Source organism: Malus sylvestris, chromosome 6 (assembly GCF_916048215.2).
Source record: "Malus sylvestris chromosome 6, drMalSylv7.2, whole genome shotgun sequence".
Lineage (NCBI taxonomy): Eukaryota > Viridiplantae > Streptophyta > Magnoliopsida > Rosales > Rosaceae > Malus > Malus sylvestris.
In genome coordinates, this window is record NC_062265.1 from 29,492,439 (window position 1) to 29,506,325 (window position 13,887).

Sequence of the window (13,887 nt, forward strand, 5' to 3'; positions counted from 1 at the left end):
CCCCCTGTTGTAAGTTGCATACTTCTGCGGCCATGGTGCTTGGTGTTGCCAACAGTTCGACATGAATTTTTCTTCCAATCTTGTCTTCCACAGCCGAGGCGAGGCGAGCCAGGGCGTCTGCATGACTGTTTGCCGCTCGAGGAACTTGGGTGATCTGGTAGTGGAAGTGCTTGAGCAAAAGTTGTGTTTGCGCAAGATATGCTGCCATGGAGCTGTCCTTAGCATCAAAGTTGTTGGTAACCTGGTTGACCACCAATTGGGAGTCACTGAAAATATCAATTTGTTTAACCCCGAGGTGTTTGGCCAAACGTAATCCTGCTAGAAGGGCTTCATACTCGGCCTCATTATTTGATGCCTTGAATTTGAAACGAAGAGCATACTCCATTGCTACTTTGTCGGGTGTAGTCAAGACTAGTCCCGCTCCACAGCCCTGTTGGTTGGATGAGCCATCAACATACAGACTCCATGCTGGGGTTGTTGGTTCTATCTTCTGAGCTTCCGGGGGTAATGAAGCCACTGCTTCAGGTGTAGAAGCAATGTCAACCGGATATGTGAAGTCGGCAATGAAGTCTGCCACTGCTTGGCCCTTCTCAGCTGGCTTTGGTTGGTAGGAGATGTCAAACTCACCCAACGCTATTGCCCATTTGATCATTCGCCCTGAAGTGTCAGGACTTTGGAGTATCTGTCGAAGAGGATAATTGGTAAGCACGATGATGGAGTGCGCTTGGAAGTAAGGGCGGAGTTTTCGAGCAGACATGACCAATGCCAGAGCCAATTTCTCAATGTTAGAGTACCGTGTCTCCGCATCTTGTAAGGCTTTGCTAGCGTAGTAGACAGGTCGCTCAATATTCCCATCCTTTCGAATGAGAACGGAACTTACGGCTGAAGCTGATACCGATAGGTAGATAATGAGAATGTCTCCTACCTCGGGCTTGGAGAGTAGAGGGGCTTTACTCATGTACTCCTTGAGGTTTTTGAATGCCTCGGCACATTCATCAGTCCATGTAATGTACTTCCTACTTCCCTTAAGTGCTTTAAAAAAGGGAGCACATTTGTCTGTGGCCTTAGAAATGAACCTGGTTAAGGCTGCCACCTTGCCAGTAAGGCTCTGGATGTCCTTTGAAGTTACCGGTTCCTTCATGTCGAGGATTGCTTTGATCTTCTCGGGATTAGCTTCAATGCCTCGTTGGCTAATCATGAAACCTAAGAATTTGCCAGAGCCTACGCCGAAGGCACATTTGTTGGGGTTTAACCTCATTCGATACCTCTTCAAAATAGTGAAAGTTTCAGATAGGTTGGTGATGTGTTGGTCAGCATGTTTGCTCTTGACTAACATATCATCAACGTAAACTTCCATGCTCTTCCCAATCTGCTCGGCGAACATTGAGTTGACTAGTCTCTGATAAGTCGCTCCTGCATTCTTTAGGCCGAAAGGCATGACTTTATAGCAGTATAGTCCTCTGTCGGTAGTGAAGGCTGTGTGTTCTTGATCCGAAGGGTTCATGAGGATTTGGTTGTATCCTGAGTAAGCATCCATGAAGCTCAAGAGTTCACACCCGGCCGTAGAGTCTATAAGTCTGTCAATAAGAGGAAGAGGGAAGCTATCTTTCGGACACCCTTTGTTTAGGTCGGTGTAGTCAACACACATTCTCCACAAGACCTTTTGAAGCAAAAGACTTTCTTTGGTCGGATTTTTCTTAACAAGGACCACATTTGCTACCCATGTCGGGTAATTGACTTCGCGGACAAAGCCTATGCCTTTGAGTTTTTCAACTTCTGCTTTCATTGCCTCGTATCGTTCAGCGTCATAAGATCTTCGCTTCTGTCTCACCGGCTTGATCTTGGGGTCAATACTCAAACGATGACAGATGACATCGGGAGAGATGCCTGGCATGTCCTCGTATGACCAGGCGAAGACTTCAGTGTTCTCTTTCAAAAAAGATATCAATGCTAACCGAAGGGGTGGTGACAATGTGGTGCCAATCTTCACCATGCGATCTGGATAATCTCTTGAGATAAGTACCTTCTCCAACTCTTCAGCAGGTTGGGCTTGCTGGGTGAAAGAGTCATCTCGAGGATCATCGGGTTGATTGTTGCTATCAGGAAGATCCAAGTTCGCTTCATCTAGGCTGGTCTTTGTGACTTGGTCATGTACAGACAGGGTTTCCTTGGGTCCGGGCAAGTGTTGTTGCTTAACTGAAGTGTTGTAACATGATCGTGCACTAAGCTGATCTCCTCTGATGTAGCCGTTGCCATGGGGGGTTGGAAATTTCATCAACAGCATATGCGTGGATACCATAGCCTTGAGATCATTGATGCCTGTGCGCCCAAATATGACATTGTATGCCGTTGGGCAGTCAACCACTAGGAAGTTAGTGGTAATGGTAGCCGTGTAAGGGCCTGTACCAATAGTAAAGGGTAAATGTATGCTCCCTAAAGGTTGCACGATATCACCGGAGAAGCTTATCAGAGGAGAAATCGAGCGATCGAGCAAGTGTTCAGCTACACTGAGTGCCCTGAAAGCTTCGGCAAACATGATATTGACCGAAGCCCCTGTGTCTACGAGGATTCGTCGAACATCAAAGTTGGCTATGTGAGCCTCCACGATCAATGGGTCGTTATGAGGGTAGATGATGCCTCTTTCTTCCTCAGGGTAGAAACATATCGGATCCCAGTTAGGCTTTTGATACTTCCCTCCCCTGATGTCTTCCACGTGAAACACTTGGTGACCAGGCCTCAGAATTCGTTCACTGTTTTTCATGGCCCTATTGGAAGATTCAGATATGGGTGTGCCGCCGCTTATGGAATATATGACATTCACCTGGCGTTGGTTACGGTTATCCCTTTGAGGGTGAAGGAGGAATTGATCAATTTTTCCTTCTCGTGCCAAAGCTTCAATACGATCACGGAGGATGATACATTTCTCGCTATCATGGCCGTTATGCTCATGGTAGCAACAAAACATGCCCGCGTTATTCGGGGGCGTGTAATCTGGGTGCCTCGGCTTTGGCTTTGGTATCAGGTGAGCTATGCTGGGGTAAATGGCCGCGCATGTGGCATTCAAGGGCGTGTATGTCTCATACCTTGGGGTAGGGGGTATCTTGACGCGGGTTTGACCCACTGCATTGACTGCCTGGGGGCGAGCGTTATTGTGGCGATACCCTTGGTTATCGGGATAGTGTCCCTTACTCTTTTTACTGAAAGGAGAGTGGTGAGGATGGAAATCCTTCCTCTTGCCTTGAAATTGATATGTCTGTTGATTCGGTGAAGCATTATGCAAGGCATGGGGAGGTGCCACTGCTGTTTGGAAAGTCGAGGTCTTCTCATTTAGGTGAGTCTGGCTTCCACCTCCCACTTGTTGATAAAGGATGGTTGTAGGGGGTTTCTCCTGATATGTCTTTGCCTCGGCGGAGGCATGGTTATAAGCCTGCGCCATCACCTCAGAGTAAGTCTTCCAAGTATTGGCATTGATCATGTATTTAAAGAAACAATCACGTAGGCCTGCCGTGAAGGCTTTGAGGGCAGTCTTGTCGTCTGCCTCGGCACACCGGGAGTATTCATGGCTGAAGCGGCCAGCATACATACGTAATGACTCGTCTGGCTTCTGGCGGATAGTGTACAAGTCATCTGCAGAGTGCAAGCGATCGGTTTGGAAAATGTGTTGGGAAACAAATAGTTTCCTCAATTCCTCAAATGAGTCTACCGTCTCAGGTGTAAGACGACAATACCAATTTAGAGCTCCACTAGAGAGGGTGGAGGGGAAGAGAAGACATCGCTCTTCGTCGGTGTGCATCCGGTATGCCATGGTGGACTCAAAGAGGTTAAGGTGCTCAATCGGGTCCTCTTTTCCAGTATAAAGTTGCAAGCCAAGCTTTTGCTTTGTCTTTGCTTGAAGGGGGGTGTTGAGGATCCTCCTTGTAAGAGGGCCAGGCCTGGGTTGGTTCCAGTCAGGTATTTCAGCCTGACGTTCAGCCTTCAACTTGTTTACTTCCTCAAGAAGTTGTAGGACAAGGGGGTCCTGAGCGGAGTTATGTGTCACTGGAGCTTTCTTTCGTAAATCTCCATCTCCTATTGGAATTAGGAAGGTTTGATCAAGGGCATGTGATTTTTCCCTGGACTCGCTGTACTGGCTTCCAGGGTATGTCTGTCGGAACACCTCTGAGTCCCCTGTACCCTCATGTCTCTCTAGGACTTGTTGCCCCTTCCCCAAATTGGTGGCCGGCTTGGGCCGTGGCAGGGGACCGAGTCTCTCAGAAATCCTTGGGTCATTGATCTTTGAGCTTATATGGATGGAATTCTCTCGACGTTGCTTCAGGAAATCCCGACAATCGCGAAAGACGGCTTTCGATCCTTCTGCCCCTTCAGCAAAGAGGTGTCTCCCTCCACTTCTCATGGTTCGGGTCGAAGCAACTGGGTTAAGAGAAGCCTCATGTTGATTATCAAGTCGAGGGGTAATCTGTTCCCTATCAGGGATATCTATGTCGAATGCATGTGACCCTCCATGTTGGAGGGCACCCAGTTGATGGTTGACTTCCACGGGGGCAACAAGCTCTCCCACGGGGGCAACAAGCTCGCGTGTCTGAGCTTGCCTAGCTTTGTGGAGTGTCTCGAAGAGCTTCTCATATTGCTCCTGGAGGACCTCATTCCTCATTGCTATCTTGTTGTTCTGAGCTTCCAACTCATCGACTTTAGCTTGAAGAAGAACTCGTTTTCCTTCCTTCTTTCGTTGTTTCGCACTATGTGCAAGGGGGGTGTCATTCTGTGTGCTGTGGCTTCCTTCGCTTCCCATGTTGGAGAGGGATGCCTGATCAAAAGAAAGTGTACGAATGATAGAAACCAGCTTGACACAGCTGAAGAGAGTAGGAATAAGTGTCGTTTCCCACAGACGGCGCCAAATGTTGATGCACAAAATCAGCGAAGACTTTGGTACAACAGAAAGTGTCAGGTTTTGTGACCTTCGCTTGGTTGCTTGGTTGCTTCAGTCACTAGTGAGGATAAGTACGTAAATGAATAGAGACAGAAGCAAACACAGGATGTACGTGGTTCACCCAGATTGGCTACGTCCACGGAGTAGAGGAGTTCTTATTAGTAGTGAAGGGCTTACACAAGTACAAAGGATCAAGCTCTCAATTTAGTGAGTTCTTGTGAATGATTTAACACAAAATGGCATTAGGCCATATTGTGGGGGAATGACCCCTATTTATAGAAAAACTTGTAGCTTTGTCACATTGACATGTGTCATGTTATGATTGGTTCTTGATGTTGACACGTGCTGCGCTCTGATTGGCTTCTAATCTTGACACGTGTCGAGTAGTGATTGGCCTCCTGGTCGGAGGGGAACTCTTTTGGGTCCTTGACAGTATAGCGTTGGCCGGTGCTCGGTAGTTTCGGGATTGGTCAAGTATGGTACAAACAACATTGATCACTCTCAATTTTTAAATTCTTTTTGAACTTTTTTCCCTTATTGCATTTCTAAAAAACCTTTATTCAATATATACTGATATGGTCATTTACAGAATAAAAAAAAACTTCATCTTTTTTGTCAATATTTAAGTTTTTCTTATTTTTCTTCATGAACCAGGTCAGCTCATAACTCTGTAACCATTCACGTATAGAACTTTATCCATTTTTATCTTTGTGGTATCAATACAAATGTACTCTTATTTTTTGAGGTGGGATTGGTCTTAAAACACAAGAACCAAAATTTAATCGATCCCATTGTTCCCCAAGAATCTCACATGGAAAAACAAATGTATCACCTCTTTTTTTTTTTTCCTGCTTCTCCTTAGTTTTTACCACACAAAAATTTAACGCAGCACCGCAACAGCACACGGGCAGCCTAGCTAGTCATATATACTAAAACTCAGATTCCCAAACACTGTTTATTAACAGTGATTTGACGAATTTGCCCCTCCAGCTGTTACCATCTTCAGCCTGTTTTCCCGGGTTGCACAGTAAATTTACTAATTTGCCCTTGATGTACGCATGATGGTCATTGTGGCTTTTCCATTTGTTTCCAGAACAAAGCTTTTTCATTTGTTCCCAGACGCCTGAAATTGAAACAAAAACCTGCGTTCATCCAAATCAACCCTACAATCCCAAAACCAAAATTCATCCAGATCGTTCCAATCTTCAACCTCAAATGGAAATCATAGAGTATCGTGAATGGCTCGCCTTCCCTATCTCAAAAACGAAAACATCTCAGAAACTTAGCCTTCCCTCTCGCAGCTGAATCCCGTTCGGATTCGAGGTAAATTTTGAAACCCAGAAAAAGCTTGGGTTTCCTGGTGAGTTCTCCCATTTTAGGAAAGATTGACGGGTTTGGTTTCGTGGATTTTCTTTGTGGCCTTTGCTTCGATGGCCGTTCTGCATCTATGTAAACCCACGGTCTTTAATTTTTATACCTCAAGTCTCCAACTCAAATTCAATTCCTTTTAAGCAATTTTCATGATTTTGTTGAATTCTTCGTCTAATTAGTAATTGGGGTTTTTATTTTGTGCATTTTTAAGTGAATTTGTTTATGGGTTTTGATGTTTGTGAAACCAAGGATTGGATGCTTTTGAGCAAAGCTTTCAAGGATGCAGGTTAGCTTAAGAGCATCCGATCATTCCTTAAGGATGCAGATGAGAAGGCGGTAGCAGAAGCAGAGGTGAGCAATACTTACCCATGTGTTAATATTTGAATATACATTTTAATTTAAGTTTACATATAAAGCTTAAAAAATTACCAAATGCAATGGACGGTCGGGGGGCCAAGAATTCAGTGTTAGTCCTTTTTCTTCATCTGAGATTTTTGGGTTGTGGCTTGATTTTTGGCCGATTTCCAGCCCATTTTGGTCACGGCCTGTCATCAGATCACTGTGGAACAGATGTTATTCAGCTAAGGTGTATTTTATAACGCTTGTCTTTCAATTTTTATTTTGGATTTTTCCTAATTTGGATAAAACCCTAACGATTTTGTTTTGCTATCAGTTGTGGTTGGGCCTTTCCCGGCTAAATGACATTTTGCATTTTGGTTGCTAGTTTAATAAATCTGAGATTTGCTAACACCTGTAATGCTGCTCTTATATTTCGGGTAAGTTTTATGTCCTGCTTTTTTCCAGTTTCGAAATGCATTGATAATTGTTGGATTAAAATGGATTTATAATTTTTGGGAAGAAATGAGAGGATTCGTTGGAATTTGGAAAGCTTTGTCTTTCTGTCTTACGAACAGGGAGAGGAAGAGAGAAAACATTAGTTTAGATTGCAATTTAAAAACCTTTTATGTTGTTAGTGCTGTAACCTATGTGTGTTGTTGGGAAATTGATAATATCTAGAGTTATTAGAATTTTGGAAAGCTTTGTCTTTGTCACTTTTATCCGGCAGAGGGAACACAAACATGGAGAGGACAGTCAACATTAGTTTTAATTGTGGTTTTAAATTTTTTTATGTTGTTGGTGGTGGAATTTTTTGTTTTGGATTTATGTGCTGGTTGTCAGATTTTGCCTGTTTGAAGTTTATGTTTTTAGTTTTAATTTTTTATGAAAGTAACTCATGTTTGCTTACCTGGCAGTGGTTATTTTTATGTGCATTGTACGGGGTTTTAGTGTTTGAAGCCCTAGCCACATAGGTTGGCCAAGTAGGTGTGCATCCCTCATTACCCTTTTCGAAGCTGCCACTACTGCTATGGTTTTCGCTTCCTAATCTTTGTAATAAACTACATTAAGAAATTAATACACACATTTAACTGGTGAATTTACATTTTGTTCTGCTATGGCAAGTGCCTTCGTCCATGAGCGGTAGGTCTCGGGTTCGAGACTTGGGAGCAGCCTCTCCATAAAATGGGGGTAAGGCTAGCCGACATTCACCTCTCCCAGACCCTGCGTAAAGCGGGAGCCTTGGGCACTGGGTACGACCTTTTTTAATGCATATTAAACGGCAAGGAGTTCCATTAGCACACCTCGGTGGGTTTTTCCGACGAGGATCCCAGTTTTCTCTGGCTGATTTCAGGACTTTCCGACCACTTAGTGCGAATATAGCATAGGAAACAGCATTTATTCCATATCAGAAAAAAGCCTTAAATCTCTTTACTTTGCTTACATAACAAATTAACCAATTTTGTTCCGTCTGGATAACCTTTTGAAACATTTGGTGTCCGCATAGAACAATTTTTCAAATTTTGGTTTCTTTTATTTTTTGCCTGCTCTGTCTACAGACTCTACACTTACAATTTGGTTTTCTTTTTGTTTTCAGCATGCGATGCTCTTTGCTTTCTGCAGCTTCAATGTACAGCCTTTAAAACCATTTCTACTTTAGGTACGAAATATGACCCTTTCATTTTAGGCTTTTTATTCAAACAAGATTTTATTTTCCATGTGCTGCAAAAATTATCTTTGTTATTCTTTTAAACAGTTTTTTCTATTTGTAATTGCATGATCCAATGAGTTTCTTCCTAGATAACATTGTAAAACAAAAAAGATCACCTTAGGAGATAATTCGTTGTACATGTATTAGTTTGTAGAACATATACATGAAAACATTGGGTTTCCTCAAAAAGCATATTAATATCAATTTCTTTATTGGTAAAAATCAGGTAAACAGATCAATCAACTCCTCTGTTTCTTCTATAGGTACATCTGTACAACAACCAATGGTATGTTAATATTTAGAATTTATTACATTTTTTTCATTAATGTTTTACGCTTAAATTCAATCTTTACTAAACTTTCTCTTTAGGGGAATTGGCTATTACCAATATATATATACAGACTATCTTTTTTTCATCTGGTCTAAATGCATGTCCAATTACCTGACTACGCATTGATAAGTTAAGTTAGACATCCAAAAGCATTACTTTAAACACTCTTACCAAAAATGGACCCATTCCACATGCCTCAATTAAGTCAAATTACCTATTAGCAATAGGGCGGTTGTTAGATCTATCTATGCAACATCTCATTATTCGTTAGATGGATTAAACAATTTCCTTTCTCCAGTCTTCTTTGATTCAATTAAACAATGTGGAAAGAGTATATATTTGGTTAGAACATCTAAATTTATACTTTTGGATATCCATCTTAAACCCCTTGGTCATCAGCCAAGTAATTAATCATGCATTCAAAGCAGCCCAAAAGAAGAAAGCCTTTGTCTATAAATTGGTAACAGTCCATTCATTTGAAGAGAAAATATGGAAGTGATGATTATTTATCCAAATGATCAAAGCTGAAATAACTGAGCAAATAGTATCTCTGTGTTACATAGAGACGCCTAATCAGCTCTATCTGATCCATCTTTGAACATCCTTTCTCCCATTTTTACATTAGAATCAGTACAAAACTGGCTTAGATATCTTTTTACACCATATTCTCATGTTTTTTATGCATTTGTAATACTGGTTTTCAATTTTCTCCAGTTCACCTCATCAAATTTGCCTACAACTTTCCCATTTTTTACTCATTCAAAGATAGCTTGCTGCAAATTTGACAATCATTTTAGTCGGTATAAAACATAAATTTACTTTTTAACCTGCTTTTCCAATCTTTGGACATCATCTCCTTTTTAGTATATATTTTTCCTTTTGTTCTTTCTGTCTGTTCCCATCTGCTAGAACAACATCAAACTCAAGTTTTGTTATCCTCAACAAATTTTCAGCATGGATTCCTATCATCTAAACTCTTACCTCAACAAGTGTACAGCTCTATATGCTTTTTAATTCTTCATGTCCAAATGGCATATATACATGCTTATTAAGAATCAAATGATACAACTTTACATTTGCAATTATATATTGTTTCTAATAGCTTATATAATTTTTTGTTTGTTTTCCTGTAACATCGTATTGTAACATGATCTAATGATATTCAATATAATTGGACAAACTGTTATAGACCAGTTAATGCCAATTTAAACACTCCTAATAAGTTACAGCTACATTTATTATCTCGAATTTCAACATCAAATGTATATTTTTTTACTTCAAACATTTCGTAAATTATTAATAATCGTTTTGACGTATTATATACTTACTCATAAAAGCAGTTATCCTCTTATGCATAATTCTCCACCACAAATTTATATCAATATTAAAACACTTGTAACCTTAATTTATAGTTACTGCAGTATAATCTATGTGCACATCATTTTCTTCTTCAGTTTCTGCTGTTTTTTGTTCTCTGAGTTATACATGTTACCGGTGTTCACAACTAAAATCGATTACACAGACTTGACTACAGGTGTGCCGCAAATTACATCACTTTCTGCCAACACTCTGCTTCTTTTTGTTATTATATTTTTCTGTGTTTAAATAGCATGAACATACTAAAAACCTGTTAATTAGAAACTATCCATTACAAGTTTGCACTGGCCGTTTTCTTCTTTTATATCCAGTAGTTTTAAGACCCACAGCAACGCGCGGGCACTATTGCTAGTCATCATATATACTAAAACTCAGTTTCCCCCGGCACTGTTCACCAACAGTGAAAGGGCGAAACTGCTCTCGGATTCTTGTTTGCTTGCGGTGCTCTTTGCTATTTTGTGCAGTGAAAAGTCCGTTTTGGCCCTCATGGCGTGTCTGTCATCGTTCAGTTTATGCATTGAATAGGTTTTCGTTGGTTTACCATTTGCTTTGCCTTTTGTGTGTCGGCAATCTCTGCTTCTCTCCATCTTGGTCTCGCCTTCCTTTCGTCTGTAATCCTGTGTTTTTCGTTTTGCAAAATATTCATCGCAAAGATCGTCGTGTTCCTTTTTTTTGGGGGAGTTTGTTTGGGTTCTCTGTTTTGAGACAAGTTCTGCATCTTTGTAAATCGTTTCTCCCTAATTGTCATCGGCTTTCCGACCAATTTTTGGTGCGGTCTGGGTGCCATCTTTTTTCAGATCATCGTAAAAAAAAAATTATTTAACTCAGGTAAGTTCTGCAACCCTTATATGAGAGTTATTTCAAATTTGCATTGATTTGAACGAAACCTTAACAATTTGATTTTATGCTGAGTTGTGGCAGTTTGTTGAGGCTTTGTCGGCTAAGAGTGGATTTTGTGTTTGGTTTACTCCGCTGATAAATCTGAGATTTAACAGGAGTTCGAAGGCTACTGTTGGTTTGGTTATGTATTCCCTGCTTTCATTCCTTCCTAATTGTATATGGATTTCCTATTTAAATGAAGCAGGTAACTAATCGATTAATGCATGTTTTAATTCCATTATTCCTAATGTTTTAACAGCTTTGTTTATTGTTGAGTTTTGTTGGTGAATCGACTTTTCTTTTATTGATAGCAGTGGTGTTTTGTATGTGAGGACATATGCTTATTCTCTGGGTGTTCTAATTTGTTTAGTTAGCAATAGAAGTTTCTATTTTTTTTAACATTTATCGTGAAATTGAATCCTTGCAACATGTAATGTATGAAACAATTCATTGTGTATGGAATAATATCAACACTGAATTGGAGTTATGTGATTTGCGATAATTTACCAATTCAGTGGTGCGTAGGGAAAATCAATCTGAGCTGTTGTGGAATTCCCTGACATCTTAGGATGAAATATTGAAGGGAGCGCGTTTTGGCAGTCATTGTGTCTTGCCCGCACCGTGTCCTGCACGGTGGGTTATTATTCGTGATAAGAGGTTGCTTCTCTCAGTTCATATGTATATATGTGTGTGTGTGTGTGCAATTTATATGAAAAACTATATATATAATTCATCATAAGGAAGGTTGTAGTGTGCTGACATGGTGCTGGTAAAACCAGAAAGTATGATATCCATGAGGTGTACAAAGAAAGAAAAGTGTGTATGAAGTCGATCATAATATTTGAGGGCCAACTACTTGTATATGGAAACAACCCTAACTATTACAGCTTTGCATTGTCACAAATGTGATCCTGAATATATCAGACAGCTTTCTTTTCAAAAAAAATATATCAGACAGCTTAAAAATTATCTGTTCACCCACATTGGCTCCTCTCCATCCGAAGATCTCCAAACTTTATTAGATCCTTATACTTCCTTAATGGCAGCAATTTGTTGCGCCGTTGATATGGTAATGAATGATATGTGGAATGTGCCTAATTTTGTAGTTTTCCTCTCCCCCATCAGGTGTCAATCGTTCTGCATGATCATTCATCAAAGGCAGCAAGTCTAACTGCTCAAGTGTAGTGAGAAACTGCAAGCCTTCAGGTAACGTCTTCAGCCCACAAGCAACAGTGCAAGTGGAGGATATTCATAGAATCTGAGTATTCTAGTTGGTGAAGACAGAATTCTCAAAGAGATGAAGACAGAATTCTCAAAGAGATGGAGACAGAATTCTAGTTGGAGTATTCAGGTAATGCCTCCATTTGGTGAAGACAGAATTCTCGAAGAGGATTGGGGACCTGGGGACCTGCAATTTAGTTCCTGTGTAAGGGCGGTCATCATATACTTGCAGCAAGCCCTGGTTGATCAATTCATTTATATTTTCTTCTGCTAGTTCCTCCATAATCTGCCCTGCTTTCTCTTGAACCAGTCCTTCAGCCACTAGTAACCGAATAAGTTTCCCTTTGGAAATCCAGTGGTTCTCGGGGAAGATGGAACAATATATCAAGCAGTGGTAAAGAGAATCAGGTAAATCTCTACAACATATTTTTTATGGCATACATGAAGAAGCCCATGAGCGGTAGGTCTCGGGTTCGAGACTTGGGAGCAGCCTCTCCATAAATGGGGGTAAGGCTAGCCGACATTCACCTCTTCCAGACCCTGCGTAAAGCGGGAGCCTTGTGCACTGGGTACGACCTTTTTTTTATACATGAAGAAGAAGCTGATGTCTCAGCTTCTTCATTGTCTTGGGAGTCTTTATTTTCTTCCATCTCAAATTCAATGGTATTTGAACTAGCCATAGAGATCTACCAACTGTGTTTTGCATTTGCATACAGAAGAGAAATATAGCAATATTTATCGGTTAGAGATTATGTCATACGGTATATATGCTTTGCAGTTTGATCCTTGTTTGCATTTCCTTCAAGCCTGTCGTAGTGTTGTGGTCTTGTAGACCATTTCTTAGAAAGCTTCAGGATGTGACTTCGTGGTGGAAATAGAGGCTTATAGTTTGTGATGGTTGAGCTTTGTATCGAAGCAGCCTGCAGCGGAAGAGATGATGAAGAAGCTGATGTCTCAACTTCTTAGTTCTCTTCGAAGTTTTTGTTTTCTTGTCTCTCCTTCGATGGTATTTGAACTTAGCCATATGGTGTTCTACAAATGTGTTGATAGCTTATGCAGCTTGATGCGACTCTGAGATGGTAGCAGATGCAAATTTGTTATGGTTAAGCTTTGTAAAATCACATTTAATATAAAATTTCAATACAATAAAAATAAAACATGATTTTAATTGATATGGGATGAGGATGGAGATGAATGATAATGATAGTATGTACTACAAAAATTACTCTTTATTTTATGTTATTTTTTTTTATTGATTTCTTTTGTTACTTTGTGCTTGGTTCAAATGAAAACTTAATTATGGCGCTAGGGCGACAATCATTTTTTTATTGATTTCTTTTGTTACTTTGTGCTTGGTTCTTTTTTTAAATCATTAAAAATTGATTCTAGCCATCAACTGCCTCATTATACGGTTTACAAAATATAGTCTAAGAATATGGTTTTCCAAACCTTTCCCCTCCCCCATAAATTGTGTTACAAATTTAAACACCATTTTCTCCGCATTTAGACCGTTTCAAACAAGCATTGACGCCTCTCGTTCATAATTAACGAGAATCTAATGTGAAAAAAAAAAAGTTCAGGTGCCTATATCAAAATGCATATTTAATTTGGAATGTGCCCTTTGAAATTGTTACAGAGAAATGCTAATGAGACTCTTTCAAAAGTGGGATTAGTTATAGACTCTCTGTTACCTTATGTTTTTTACACAATGTTTTAAAATGTTGACTCAAAAAA

The 13,887-nt window shown here is 40.3% G+C and overlaps 1 protein-coding gene, 1 long non-coding RNA gene and 1 other non-coding gene across 6 annotated transcripts in view; 2 read left to right on the forward strand and 1 right to left on the reverse strand.

Moving 5' to 3' along the window:
- The first annotated feature begins 6,655 nt into the window (after positions 1 to 6,655).
- Positions 6,656 to 13,325, forward strand: LOC126626135 (uncharacterized). Its single transcript, XR_007624612.1, has 7 exons — positions 6,656 to 6,884; positions 6,972 to 7,074; positions 8,232 to 8,294; positions 8,572 to 10,881; positions 10,975 to 11,137; positions 12,058 to 12,561; positions 12,932 to 13,325. It is a non-coding gene; the product is annotated as an uncharacterized LOC126626135 (long non-coding RNA).
- On the forward strand, positions 9,166 to 9,268 carry LOC126627569 (small nucleolar RNA Z103). Its single transcript, XR_007625054.1, has one exon. It is a non-coding gene; the product is annotated as a small nucleolar RNA Z103 (small nucleolar RNA).
- LOC126626130 (tetraspanin-19-like) overlaps positions 13,104 to 13,887 on the reverse strand; it is a 36,283-nt gene continuing 35,499 nt past the window's right edge. For all 4 annotated transcript variants that reach the window (XR_007624592.1, XR_007624583.1, XR_007624580.1 and 1 more), the window contains one exon: positions 13,104 to 13,224. The gene's annotated coding sequence lies outside the window, so the exon portion shown is untranslated. The remainder of the gene's footprint in view (positions 13,225 to 13,887) is intronic.